General features: G+C 42.4%; 1 protein-coding gene across 4 annotated transcripts in view; it reads right to left on the bottom strand.

The window, feature by feature from the left end:
- Window positions 1–14,447, bottom strand: part of FRMD6 (FERM domain containing 6) — a 271,689-nt gene extending 257,242 nt beyond the window's left edge. For 2 of the 4 annotated variants that reach the window (XM_061430975.1, XM_061430977.1), the window contains exons 1-2: window positions 14,386–14,447; window positions 14,111–14,190 (exon numbers count right to left, since the gene is read on the bottom strand). The gene's annotated coding sequence lies outside the window, so the exon portion shown is untranslated. Of the gene's footprint in view, window positions 1–14,110; window positions 14,301–14,385 lie in introns of those variants that run through there. The other 2 variants (XM_061430978.1, XM_061430974.1) reach the window with 2 other exon arrangements.
- Window positions 14,448–14,699: the final 252 nt, after the last annotated feature.

The following is a 14,699-nucleotide window of genomic DNA, read 5'->3' as shown; positions in this document are numbered from 1 at the left end:
TCATGTGGATTCTTGGCTAGCTTGGATATCAACAGAAAGGGTATGCGACACATTTGCCTCTCTGCTGCCTTAAATGTCCACCAGCCAGGATGCCTTGAGCTGTTCATGAAGCTGGGAACCGGTGGGCAAGTGAAGCAGGCTAGACTGCTGCTTTTGTCTTTCTCTGCTCTTTCCGCTAATGGAATAGCCTCTGTGTCTGTGTGTACACAACTCATCCCTGATCATTTCAAAAAATTCAGAAAATACAGAAAAATGTAAAGAACACCATCAAATGGAAACAAGCATGGTTGGCCTGATAGCACACGTTCCTCATGATTTTTTATACTATATTTTGATGGGAGATGATAGGATGCATATATTTTTATAACCAAATTTTTTTACCCTATAATTTATCACAAATATTATCCTTCCACATTCATAAGTATAGAACTATATTATTATTTTTAACAGCTGTTTAATAACCCAGGATAAAAATGTGCTGTGATCTATTTAATCAATTGCCTGTAGTTAGATGATTTCAGTTATCACCAGATTATTGCTGATGGAAACAAGGGTCTTTATATAAACATCACTGAATCCTTATCAGGTCATTCTCTTAAGATGAATTCTGCAATGTAGAATTGTTGGGTCAAATCTGCTTATCTTTTTAAAGGTACTGATGCATCCTTTCAAAATTTTTCTATCACAAGCAAAGCTCTACTAATATTCCATCCTTCCAAAAATCAATGAAGCCACTCATTTTCCTCCCCTTCCCCTGCCCTGGACACTCAGCATTATGAATCTTTTTCATCTTTTTTAGTCTGATGGTTTTAAATGATAGATCTTATTTGCTGTTTGAACTCAGTGTTCAGTGTTTCCTCTTCTCCTCTGTCATCTCTTGGAGTTCTTTTTCCATTAGCATCTCCTTCATCAATGATGAGCATCAGCGGAGCACTTCCAGTGTGTGGGCCCTGACTGTGCTGAATGTCAGTGCTTCGGGAGCAGCACCATCTCAAGTGTTTTGGGGGTGGAGGGACGGCTTGGAGGAATGACAGCTTCAGGGAGGAGGAGATAGTTACCTTAGATTTGATGAAATGGTGACAGCAAGATGGGTAGGAAAAGGTCGTCTGATGCAGAGGAAAGAGAATTAGCAAAGTCACTGAGGCCTGGGTTCCAGGGTGACCGGGAGGTGGGATGGCCAGGCTTATATGAGCTCTCTGTGCTGTACAGTGGAGTTTAGATTATCTATAGCGATGACAAAGCTTAAGGAAGGGTTTTGGAGGACAGCAGTGATCAAATGCGTGTTTACAAAGTTCATTTTGGCAGTGGTGTGAAGGAGGAAAGGAAGTGGGAGCGAGCAGCTGAAGCAGGAAGACCAATAAAAAGACTGCTGAAATGGTCTGTGTGAAGATGCTGCGAGCTGGAAAGAGATCAGAGCAGCCAGGCAGGAAGCAGAGGAATGGTGACATACAATTTCCAAGACTGGTAGCTGAGTTGGAGAAGCAGAGGAGAAGTTCAGGAAGAACTGGAACAGAAGAGAAGGTATTAACTTTGGCAAAAAAAAAAAAAAAAAAAAAAGGGAAGAAAAGATGGATTCCATTTTGAATATGCTATACTTAAATGACCATTTGACTTTGGATAGATACAGCCAAAGGGAAAGTGTAAATATAGATTTGGGACCCTGGAGAGCTGCTGTGGCCATGGATACAGGCAAGGGGATTAGGGGCACACAGAATCCACACACGGATTGCCAGGAGCCCTTCCCTAAGGGGTCCCCACACCCTCACACAGGCTAGACAGCCAGATGACTGCTTTCTCCTTGTCCTCAGCTGGTGAGCCCCTTTTCTTTCGCTCAGAGGTGTCCAGCTCATTACCAGGAAAGAGTAGATCAAATGTAGCCAATTCATATAAAAACTGGGGGAAAAAAAAGCTTTTTCTCTTATGTTACAAACAGTAAGCCTTTGTTTAAAAGGTATTTGTTAACACAAAGAAATGACTTCTTAGTGGTGTGGCAACTGGGTGGGAGAGATCTGGGGGACCAAAGCCTTTCTGAGCTCTGCCAGGTCATGTCAACAAACCACCATCCAAGCCTGCCCTGTGTTGGGAGCTCTGCTCCGCTGTTAGAGATCCAAAATTCAAAGCACTGCCAGCCTCTGAAGAAAGCATTTATAACTCTAGTTTGCCTTAAGACAGAGCTTTGCAGCCAGAGACTTACTTCCAGGAGTCAGGTTTAAGCCCCGGGACCTGAAGAGGAACAGGGGGTGCATCCTGGTGCCATCAGCTGGGCGTCTTCTCAGTTATGGTTTGAACAGCTCAATTAAAAGGACAGGGAGTGGCTGTCTAAATTTAAGTAGAGACACAGTAAAACAAATCTGGGTCATTTTAGCCTACTTTGTTCTCTTCAGCATCTTTTTTTTTTTTTAATTGGAGTTCAGTCGCTTTACAATGTTGTATTAGTTTCTGCTGTACAACAAAGTCAATCAGCTGTATGTATACACATATCCCCTCTTTGTCACCACAAAGCATTTAGTAGATTTCCCTGTGCTATACAGTAGGTTCTCATCTTCAGCGTTTTAATATATATTTATCTAGAAAAACTAAAATTGCCTCAGAGAGTCTTCAGGGATGGAGATGTGTGTCAGCTCTCAGCTTCATTTTTCAGCAGCTGACATTCTAGCTTGTCTTCAGACCCAGAAAACCTTACTCTGACTCGACTAGAAATCACTCTTTTTTACCTTTAATCCTGTCTATTTTTCTCCCTGGCTCCCTTCAAACCCTCTTTGTCTGTTGCATCAAATCAGGGATGCCTACTGCATCTGGAAAAGCAGCCCTGGCTGTGCCCAGGGAATCAGACAGGGACTGCCAACCACACCCACTGCTTCAGTGGACATCATTCCATGCACATCAGGAAATGAGTCTGCAGTGGACGCACCCCACTCACCAAAACTGATGAACGAACAAGCAACACCTCTATGATTTCAGTAGTAAGGACTTAACTAGAAAGCATGTATCTGAAAAACAATATTTTGCTCCACGATTTGTATTACTGAATGGCTTTCCCTGTTACAAATATATGGATGTCATTAACCGCAAGTCAAAAAATGAAAGGTTTCTTAAATAAATTAGGCATCTGAGGTGTAGGGGGATGGCACAGAGAACATATCCCATGCACTTACGCAGGGAAGCAACAACGCAGAACGTGGGAACAAACGGCTCCCATCCAGTGCTGAACCTACACAAGATACACCGTAAAGAATCTGCCTGAAATGTGGGAGACCCAGGTTCAGTCCCTGGGTCGGGAAGATCCCCTGGAGGAGGAAATGACAATCTGCTCCAGTATTCTTGCCTGGAGAACTCCATGGACAGAGGAGCCTGGTGGGCTACAGTCCATGGGATCGCAGAGTTGGACATGACTGAACGCTAACGCTTTCTTTCACTAAATACCTCAAAGGAGGAGGCAAGGCAAGAGGGAACAGGACACGGAGAGATTCCAATCTTTTATTCAGTCCATAACACAATTCTAAGTCCAAATGGTTAGAGTTCCCAGGCAGAGGAAATGATTTCTCTATGAAGGAGGAAGAGGGAAACTCCCTGGGGCACCAGTTTCCTTAATGATAGGCCACCCTGAGAAGCCGGCAAGGCTCCTGTAAGTATTCATGGCAAAAATCCCGGCAGTATCAAAGATCAAAAGAGCTTTGTAATGTAAGGCAACACTTTTGAGACTGTTGACACTAGCAATAGAAATTAACTTCAAAACAGCTTGCTTCTCTGCTCACTGTATGGGCTTCCAAGTTCAGGGCACGGAAGGTGAGTGACTCACACCTATCTGTGTAAACACAGCATCTTCCATGGCTTCCATGCTGCTTTACCTTCATAAACCTTCTTTCTCTGTTAACTGAATTACCCAGGCCCTTCAGTGTTCACATAAATAAAAACTACTCCAGAAGTAGTTGAGTAGCACAGATCTCGATTCCTTCAAAGCTTTTCTCTATACACACTCCATTATAGTACTTTCACCTGTGCCTGCTAAGTCGCTTCAGTCATGTCTGACTCTTTGCGACCTTGTGGACTGTAGCCCGCCAGGTTCCTCTGTCCATGGGATTCTCCAGGCAAGAATTCTGGAGTAGGTTGCCATTCCCTACTCCAGGAAATCTTCCCAACCCAAGGTCTAACTCTTGTCTCTTTTATCTCCTGCATCGGTAGGCAGGTTCTTTACCACTAGTGCCACCTGGGAAGACTGTTTATTTCTTTAACATTTCCACATTATTTCCCCAAATGTGTAACTGCCATAACCCTTTAAAGTGCAACACCAGCAACATTTGGGTAGATTTTAAAAGACACAGTTGTGAATGTGAGCTGCTGCTTCTTTCTCACTGTGCAAACTTGGTGCTTTCGCATGTCATTAATCTTGAAACAGCAGCAGCAGAACCAGAGTGGCTGTTTTCTGCTAGGATCTGTGTGTTCTCCACTGGGGTGACAGTGAGCCCTGCCAAGTTCTTCTGAGACACGGCACACTCTGGCCACCATTCAGGGCTACCAAGCCATTATTATAATAATATATCAGAAGATTTTCAACTTAACAAGCTCAGTTCAGATACGAGAATCAAATAAGATCAACTAGGGGGAAAAAAAAAATCCCTCCCTATCTATTTGTCCTGAATGGGAAAGCTGATGGCCAAAGAAAAGTCAGGGTTCTAGAAGAAGAGTTTCTACAGAAAACCCAAAGGGCCAAACACTGGGGGAAAATATACAGACTGGGATGCTGCCTGATTCCTTGTGCACCCCAGGCCTTGTTTTCCTGCATTTTCGTTGTTTCTCCTGCTGTCCCTGTGTGTACACAGCTGTGCAACACTGATCACAAGTGATGACAAGCACAGCCCCCAGAGCCAGGCTGCCTGGGCCCAGGACCAGGCTTTTTTTCTGTGTGACCTTGGGCCATTAACTAGTCTCTCTGTGCCTTATTTCTTCATCTGTAAAATGGGCTGCTTTGAGGGTTAAATGAGAGAACACAGTGGATGTCTTTTGCACAGTGTCTGATATTAGACATAATCTGTTCCCTCTGCTCCAGCCTTGGTCTTTGTTAGGCTGTGACAAGAACATGGATGGATCTTTCCAAATATGAAACAAGAGCAACTTTGGAACCAAATTCCAGTGTCTGCCTGTGGGTATTTGGGCAGATTTAGAGCAGTAGTACTATGCTAAAAAGTGCTTTATGTATAAATCCTCTCACATAATCCATAAGATACCTATAAGAGATTTACATTAGCTATTCTTCAACTAAACATTCCTCCCAGGACCCTTGCTCTTGTGTAACTCCTCCCATATTGACTCTGGACTTGGTCACATGCTTACTCTGGCCAATGGGACTGAGAAATGTAGATTAGTAGAAATTTGGTAAATGCTTATACATTAAATTTTGTACCTTTAGAATGCTGCCACCTCCATGTCACAAAGTCTAGCCTCCTTAAGGATGCAAGAGCACAGGGAGAAAAAGGCTGTGTTGATCCCCACCCTTCGCTGGTTTTCCAGCTGAAGGTAGTTAACCTGAACAAGCCCAGGTAACACCAGCAATTAAAAGAGCCAGTCAACTCACAAAATCATGAGAAACAATAAATTATTGTTGTCACCAAGTTTTAGGGTTATTTGTTACTCTGCAAAGAATAACTAAAACAGAAATTAGTGAGTACAGTGATTCCATAACAGAAACTTAAAAACATGAGCCACTGGCTTTGGGACTAGAGAGTTGGCAGAGGCTGAAAGGGCAGTTAGGAATTTCTTTTTGGAGGCTGAAAATGGGCCACCTGAGTTGCTGAAACAATCTTCAAAACTATAATCTATAGTCATTTGTAAGGCAAAAAACACATATCTAATAAATTTGTGGATCTGAGCCAAAGAAATTTTCAGGCTTAATGCTGGAAGTGCCAATAGATTTTTTTTTTTTTAAACTTTGCTTTAAAAGGTACGCAAAGAGAGAAGGATGAGTTAAAGAAGGAACCACTGAGTTTAAAAGAAGAATTTAGAGGAAATTGGGAGGACCTGGAACTTGCTGGGTTTAGAAATAAAACAGTTCCTCATTTCCATCCTCTCCAGATGGCAAAGGATTCTCAACATAAGAAATGGTCTCAGAGTAAAGATTACTCGAGACTGTGGCTGTAAGACCCTTTATTATGACCTTTAAAAGACTTTGAGTAGATCTTTTCAACTAGACAAAAGCACTTCTAAGATAAATAGATGCCTAATCTCAAAATAGCTCTGAGTAATCTGGAGCTGGGCTGCCCAGTGCAGTAGCCACTAGCCACACATGACCCTTGCATGCATACTTGAAGTGCAGCTAATCCAAATGGAGAGGTACTTTACGTGTAAAATATACACTGGATTTTAAAAAATAGTAGGAAAAAAGGGAAATACCTTATTAATAATTCATTACATTGATTACAACATTGAAGTGGTAATATTTTGGATATATTCAGTTAAATAAAATGTATTACTAAAATTACTTCCATTTGTTTCATTATTAAAGTGTGGCTCTTAGAACTTTAAAAAATACGTATGTGGTTCATATTGGTAGCTTACATTATATTTCTATTAGACAGCACTAGTGTAGAAAAAGACCTGTCCCAAGAAGTATCTTAGGTATAGATTTTATTTAATGAAATGAACAATAATGAGGTACATAGAAAATCCATAATGTTTTTAAAGGAATCCTGTCAGATTCAAGTAAGTATCTAAAATGATAGGAGACTTCTAGACCACCCAACTTTCTACAATCAGTATGCAGGCTGAGAAAGCTGCTTAGCTGCAATTATAGGCCATTGTATTAAAAAAGAAATGACATCTCAGAAGATGGAGCCAAGAACCAAAGGACTGAATCCAGAGAAGACCTAGACCCTTATCAAGAAAGCTTGCCTGCTTGAGTTGGAAAACCTGATAATATGTACCCATATAGATTTCAGAATTGCTATTCTATGGAACAATTACTGCTATTGTCTCCTATTGTGTTATTTTTGAATGGGAATATCTATTGGGGTTACCATGCCCCTGTTTCAACACTTTATGTTGGGTGTATGGTTCAGTTTACAGGCAGAATTTAGAGGAAATACATAGGACTTGTTAGGCTGTAATACTAACCTTAATCTCTGATTGCAGAGGAGCTATCCACGAGAAACCCTATCTATATCTGTACCAGATTCAGATGACAAGATCATGGCCTTTGAGTCTAATGGGGTCACTGGATGAGATCTCAGGGGTCTTAGGAGGGCAGTGTATTTTTCCTATGGGAGGAATTTAAATAATTGTGACCATGGGATGAACTTGATGGATTACAATTGACCACACATTATTTAAAATTTTCTAATTAAGAGGTAGAGTTTATTCCTCACACCCTTTGAATCTAGGCCGGTGTTTTTACTTGTTTTGTCCAGTTGAATGTGGTGAAGTGGTATTGTGCAATATCCCCAAACCTAGACCTTAAGAGGCCTTACAGCTTCTATTCTTGTCTTCTTGGTACTTTGAGCATACCACACTCTTATAAAACTCAAAAGGAAAGGCCACCCTAGCTGTTCCATCCCTTGCTATTTTAGGCCCCAGATGTGAGGGTGTCACCATCTTAAATCTGCATCTGACTGCAATCAAATGAATAGATCCAGGAAAAACCATAGTAAGAACAACTCAGCTAGACAAAGAATTAATAAATAATAATAAAAAAACCTGATAAACAATGAATCATCGCTGTTTTCAGCCATTACTGTGAGGTGATTTGTTCTACAGCAACAGATAACTAATATCTATCCATGGTCTAACATGGAATAGAGTGGAGCAGATGGGACAGGCTTTCTGGCAGAGGTGTCATTTGGATTCTACTGTGGTTGTGATGCTGTTACTACCAGTTCTTCAACACATGGGCCTCTCCAAAGTGCTACTCACAACATGACAGCTGATTTCCCCCAGAGTTAGCGAACCAGGAGAGGGAGAAAGTAGTCAAAATGGAAACCACAGTATATTTTATCATCACCTCTCCTGTACGCTATTGGTAACACAGACCAACCCTGATGGAATGTGGGAAGAGACCACTAGGGTGCTAATATCAGGGGACAGGGATCATCAGGAGCCACCAGGAGGCTGACTACAACATAAATTAGGAAACAAATAAATGTACTTCATATCCTAATCTTCATTTCAAGAATCTCCAAGAGGCTAGTTTTCCCATATCCTCTATTTCTCCTCTGACCTACTTATTTATCATGAGTTTTACCCATTTCTCTTTACTTTTCAACTTATCCCTCACCTGTTATCCCCCTCTCCAATTTCATCAGGCCACAGAACATGGCATTTTAGGTCTTCAAGATTCAGTTCAGTCAGTTCAGTTCAGTCGCTCAGTCACTCAGTCATGTCCGACTCTTTGCGACCCCATGAATCGAAGCACGCCAGGCCTCTCTGTCCATCACCTAAACTCATGTCCATCAAGTTGGTGATGCCATCCAGCCATCTCATCCTCTGTTGTCCCCTTCTCCTCCTGTCCCCAATCCCTCCCAGCATCAGGGTCTTTTCCAATGAGTCAAATCTTTGCATAAGGTGGCCAAAGTATTGGAGTCTTAGCTTCAGCATCAGTCCTTCCGATGAAAACCCAGGACTGATCTCCTTTAGGATGGACTGGTTGGATCTCCTTGCAGTCCAAGGGACTCTCAAGAGTCTTCTCCAACACCACAGTTCAAAAGCATCAATTCTTTGGCGTTCAGCTTTCTTCACAGTCCAACTCTCACATCCATACATGACCACTGGAAAAACCATAGCCTTAGCTAGATGGACCTTTGTTGGCAAAGTAATGTCTCTGCTTTTCAATATGCTATCTAGGTTGGTCATAACTTTCCTTCCAAGATTGGCTGAAGGCAACTGAGGCAGTTAGCTGACTCAGCGGGGTCCTCAGGTAGAGGCCTCAGTGATGGGAAGAGAGACCCTCCAACATTAGAACTCCCAAAATTTTCACAGAGGAGAACTATAAATGATTTCAGCTCAGTAAAAAGCAGGCCAACATGGACTGTGGGGAAACAAGTCCCTGTGTTTGTTGCTGATGACAATGTAAGGTTTCTGAGGAAAGCAATCTTTTCAGCGATTTGTTATAAATATTTGTCATATTATTTCATTCACTAATGTTCTCTTTGGAAAACATAACTTCCAAATACAACAATAACAATGACAAATAAAAAAAAGTGATCTTTGAACCATCTCAAATCCTCAATAACATGAAATCGGCCTGCAAAACAGGACAGAAAACTATAACAGCATAAGTGTCAAGCCTGTCATTTCACTGACACTGACCTGTGTCTATGGAAGAAAACTATGCTAGAAACACAAAGTAGGGCATATGTAAGTAAAGACACATTGCTAACATTAAGGTCTGGAAAATCAAAGATTACAGTTGATTAGGATCTTGGCCGTTGAACCTTTTCATGTGAAGACTATTTCCTCAGGAAGTCATTCATCTTTGAGATGAGTAGGAAACTATCAAATCTTAATAAAAGCTGGTTTCCATTAACCCAAGCAACACCCTCTGAGTCTTGGTTTCCTTGTTCATCCAATAGGTGTCACATACTTAAGTCTCAGAAGACTAGATGAGATCAACAATCTGAGTCCATCCTGTCCACTGGGAAGGGGTTTTGAATCCAGGTAGAGGCAGTGCGGAATAAAGGAAGCAACCTGGGCTTTGCATTCTGCCTTATGTTTGTATTACACCCCCACCAGACTTACTAACTTAACTCTTTTTGACCCTGAGTTTCTTCAACTGAAAATGGGCCTTTCTACCTTGCCTGGTTCTGTTGTCATTCCCTTCTCCAGGGGATCTTCTGGACACAGGAATTGAAACTGGGTCTCCTGAATTGCAAGCAGATTCTTTACCACCAGAGAAGCTCAGCATATGTCAGAGGTTAGTAGAATACTCAGCACATCGTAGGTGCTCAATTAATATTAGCTCCCTTCCTTTTTGTTACCTCAAATCTGCAACCCTTTCAATCTCTCCTAATAAAATGAAAGACAAAGGGAACCCTTTGAAACTGGAAACAAGCAAGTTAAGGCCAAATCTCAAAAAAAAGTGATCCTTTACTAGTTCATTACCAAGTCACACAATAAAAATAGTTTGTAAGTCTAAGGGGATGAGGTCTTGCTGTGCTGCTCTAGTTAACCAAAGGGCCATCAAATGGTTTCTTTGTGGAGGCCTGAAACTGCACAGGTGTCTGATTTGAGCCCTTCCCTGGCATCCTTAGTCTTGGGAGACAGAACAGTTTGCCTACAGGTTGAAAACAGAAAGCGTTCAAGATGTGAGAGTAATTCCCCAGAAATGAGCCTGTGCCATGACTTGTGAATTGTGGAGCCCACGGGTAAACAGACTAGAGACCACAATCTCTTCCTCAGAGGAATTTCCAACGGTACTAACAGTGGTAGTTGGTGAAACAGAAACCATCCTTATCGGACAACTCCTCCAGCTTCCAGGTAGCTTCTGGGGAATATATGAGCTGAAAGTCAAGGAAAGGGAAAGAAGAGGTTATAGACTCCCTCAGAAAGGGAAAGAAGAGGTTACAGACTCTCTCAGACTCCTCTTAAGGCTGGAGTCTGTCTTCAAAAACACCAGCACAGTGGAAGTAAAACATATGCTCCTTTGGAATTAAAGTCAGCCCCAAATAGCAAAGAAAGAACAGGATGCATGACCCCTGTTTGTAAACAAAGACCAAGATAAATGTCGGCTGCCAGACCTCAAAGGAAGGGATGAGAGGCCACTTGCAGAGAGAAGCCACAGGCAGCAGAACGAGCCCTTTGGTCTCCCTGGTGGTCTCTCGAAGACCTTTCCAGAGGCATCACGGAAGAGCAGGGAAGCCAAGGGAGCCAGAGGGCCACCTGCCCCAGCACCCTCTTCACAGGTCTGTTTTTCTATCTTTTCTTAGTTAATGCTTAAGTGTTTATAAACTTGATCATCATTCACATCACAGCTGTGGTTGAATGTTTTAGAGTCTGGCACTCAGATGTAAATCTCCCAAACAACAGGTAAATGGCTAAGCCTCAGTTTCCTTGTCTATATCATGGGGATCCCAGCATTCCCTACTTCGTAGATGGTTGTAAAGAATAAATGAGATCATGTATGTAAAGTGTTTAGCACAGTGGCTGGCACACAGCCAGTGCTCACACACGGTAGGTGCTATTATTATTTTTGTTCTGTTGTTGTTGCTGATTCTGCCCTTGGCTTTGTCATGACCGACTCAGACATTTTCCAGAGTGAGGAATTAGGTATTATTGATGTCAACCACAAAAAGTGGCAGCTGTAGGGGAGAAGTGAAGAGGAAGAGAGTGTGCCTGTAATGACCGTGCAGATCATTATGTGATGTAATGATCTGCGCACCATGCAGATATGCAGCATCCACATCTATCAGCCTAGTTCCCGAGTCTGTCTCGGCCAGCTTAGAAGTTAGCTTCTCAGGGCAGAAAAGGCATCAGGGCTGGTCTTCAAGGAGATTCAATCACGCTTGCTGAGGGCTCAGGGGCCATTCATGGGCTTCCCTAGTGGCTCAGATGGTAAAGAGTCTGCCCACAATGTGGGAGGCCTAGGTTCAATCCCTGGAGAAGGGAATGGCAACCCACTCCAGTATTCTTGCCTGGAGAATTCCATGGACAGGGGACCCTGGTGGGCTACAGTCCATGGGGTCGCAAAGAGTCACACACACACACACACACGGGCCATTCACACATGATATACAATGAAGACGGTCCCCTGGGAGACATCTGGAGAAGACCCCTCCACTGGGCCAGGAGTTCTGTCCACCCCCCTCCCCACCTCTCTCACTCCCACAGGGTTTGGGGGAGAAAACAGTGCAGAGACAGCATCGCCCCTGCCTTGGGGCCAAACATCCTGTCAAGGACCAGTGCCTCACTCTCAGCCAGGGAACTCAAGACCCACAACAGGACCCAAATCAGACAGCAGAGCTCTGCTAGTCCTCGGCCTCAGAGCCCTGGATTTTACTGAAGCTGGGAGGCACTGTTTGGTTTCAAGTTGTCATTTCCAACTGGAAGACAAGATATGCTCTTCTAGCAGATCAGTACACAAGTAGTTTTGATAACCAGGCCACTTTAGAAGCTGTGTTCCAGTAATTGCACTAAATGTCTGGAGTTCTCTTTCTTTTGATAACACAAATAAGAGGAAAGTAAAGTAAAGGTTTCTGACTTTTGTCTTCAGTTCAGTTCAGTCCCTCAGTCGTGCCCAACTCTTGCGACCCCATGAATTGCAGCATGCCAGGCCTCCCTGTCCATCACCAACTCCCAGAGTTCACTCAGACTCATGTCCATCGAGTCAGTGATGCCATCCAGCCATCTCATCCTCTGTCATCCCCTTCTCCTCTTGCCCCCAATCCCTCCCAGCATCAGAGTCTTTTCCAATGAGTCAACTCTTCATGTGAGGTGGCCAAAGTACTGGAGTTTCAGCTTTAGCATCATTCCTTCCAAAGAAATCCCAGGGCTGAAAGACTTTTGTCTTAGGTGTTACCAACAAAAAGACAACTCCATAAAGATTACTGAGGGCTTCCTGTCTCATGGTAGACTCTGCCTGCAATGCAGGAGATATGGGTTCGATGCTTGGATCAGGAAGATCCTCTGGAGCAGGAAATGGCAACTCACTCCAGTGATCTTGCCAGGATAATCCCATGGACAGAGGAGCCTGGTGGGCTACAGTCCATGGGGTCTCAAAGAATCGGACATGACTGAATGACTGAGTACACACACACACACACACACAAAAGATTACTGAAGAGGAAATGCAGCATGATATATATATGTATATATACATATATATATATATATGTATATGTATATATGTGTGTGTATGTATATATATATATAGTCCAGGGCATAGGACAATGCCCAGAATACAGAGGTACTAATTAATGTTTAATAATAAGTGTTTACTGAAGTTCATTTAAAAATAGCCCTGTGTCTGAACTTGCCTCGTGACCCACTGCCTAATACTCCACACTCCCAATGCAGCAGGCCGGGTTCAATTCCTGGTCAGGGAACTAGATCCCATGCGCTGTAACTAAGAATCCACATGCTGCAACAAAGCTGGACGATCCTAAGTGCTATAACTTAAGATCCAGTACAGACAAATAAAATAAATTAATACTAAAAAAAAAAAAAATCCCAGCACTGATCTGTAACTCCATGTATCAGGAAAGTGCCTTCTCTCTCTCACACACACATACAAACATACACATAAAATGGCAAACAACAGGCAACCTCGATATATGGTCATTTAAAAAAATAACATAACACAATTCACAGATATTTTCTCTGAGAATCGATTCTCTGGTTGCTGACTCTCAAACTTTGTTTCTTTGAAAAATATAGACCTGAAAATTCTCATAGAACTCCATTTTGTTCTTTTCCATATTCCCTTTATTCCTTCATTCTATCATGCACACCTCATATTTCATCTTTACAACATTCGGGATCTGGTTATGACAAACTCTGTAACAGCTCATCATATTCCCTCTATGGTCTTTTGTCTAGTTTTACTAAGTTATATCCCTTATACAGAAGTACATGACCCCAAAATATATAAAAGTCTTTTTTTGCAACCCAAAGAGTGAGGGTGTAACTGATATAAATGTAACTGACACTTATTTAACATTGGTGTCTCAAATAACTTCCTTTTTAAAAAATGTATGGTGGTGTTTTACAAGAAGTCCATTGATGGGCTCTTGAAAAATTTAGAACAAAACAATGCATCAGAGGGGGCCTGTCTTCTGGCCAGATCATCATCTGTGCTTTTGTGAGTGTTTGTCTGGAGTATGGGACACTTATGTATGCAAACAGGCACACTACAAGGGAAAATCCAGAGAATGCAGAGACTGTCTAATTCATCAAGGCATGAATTTCTTCCTGGTACAGACTTCAACTATTATATCGGTCAACCCAAGCCAACCCCTCCCCAAAAAAGAAATCAATCCTCTCATTAGTCTGGGATGATTGATGGACAGAAATCATATTATTTAAATCCTTTGTTGATTCTGTGCCCAATATATTGATACTTAACATGAAATTTGCCTTCAAATCATGATTTACAAAAAACAAAAAGTAAGAACAATCATTTGTTTCCTACCTGCTGCTGTGGCCACCAGAAGCCAGGCTGCTGCTCTCCAAATGGGGCAGGCTTCAGGATTTAATTTTCAGCTCCCTCCCCTGGAACCAGAATCGTCAGAAGAAAACTTTCAATTGCTATGAGCAAGCAGACTATTTACTTCCAGCCAATTCTTCCTAATTCCTATGGCTTGCTGAGTGCCAGAGTAGGGTGCTTAAGAAAGGATGTCTGGGGATAAAGGGGTAGAGTTTGGGGGAAAAGAGAAGAGAGAGTTCCCAGGGCAAGAATTTGCTCACCCAATACCCTTCCTTCAAGCAGAGGAAAGCCTTCTTTTTCAGTTTTAATTTCTCATGGAAGAGCTGCCACTGTATTACTCATAAGTAATTACTACATTGCTCCTTTACAAACAGCAGACATACTTTTTGGGCGAGCCTCCAGATTTCTGATGCATGCCTGTACCTGTCCATAAGGATAATGCTGTGCCTGGGAAAATTGAGAGGACAGCAAGCCCGCCCAAAGGGAGGACCAAGTCTAGACTATTAATCAAGTTCCTGAGATAAAATATACCACAAAAGAAGATCAGAAACTTCTGTGAGCCCCTCCATCCACA

Source organism: Bos javanicus, chromosome 10 (genome assembly GCF_032452875.1).
Source record: "Bos javanicus breed banteng chromosome 10, ARS-OSU_banteng_1.0, whole genome shotgun sequence".
In the NCBI taxonomy this organism is placed as follows: Eukaryota; Metazoa; Chordata; class Mammalia; order Artiodactyla; family Bovidae; genus Bos; species Bos javanicus.
Note: the sequence above shows the minus strand (reverse complement) of the source record. Positions and strands in the feature narration are given on the sequence as shown.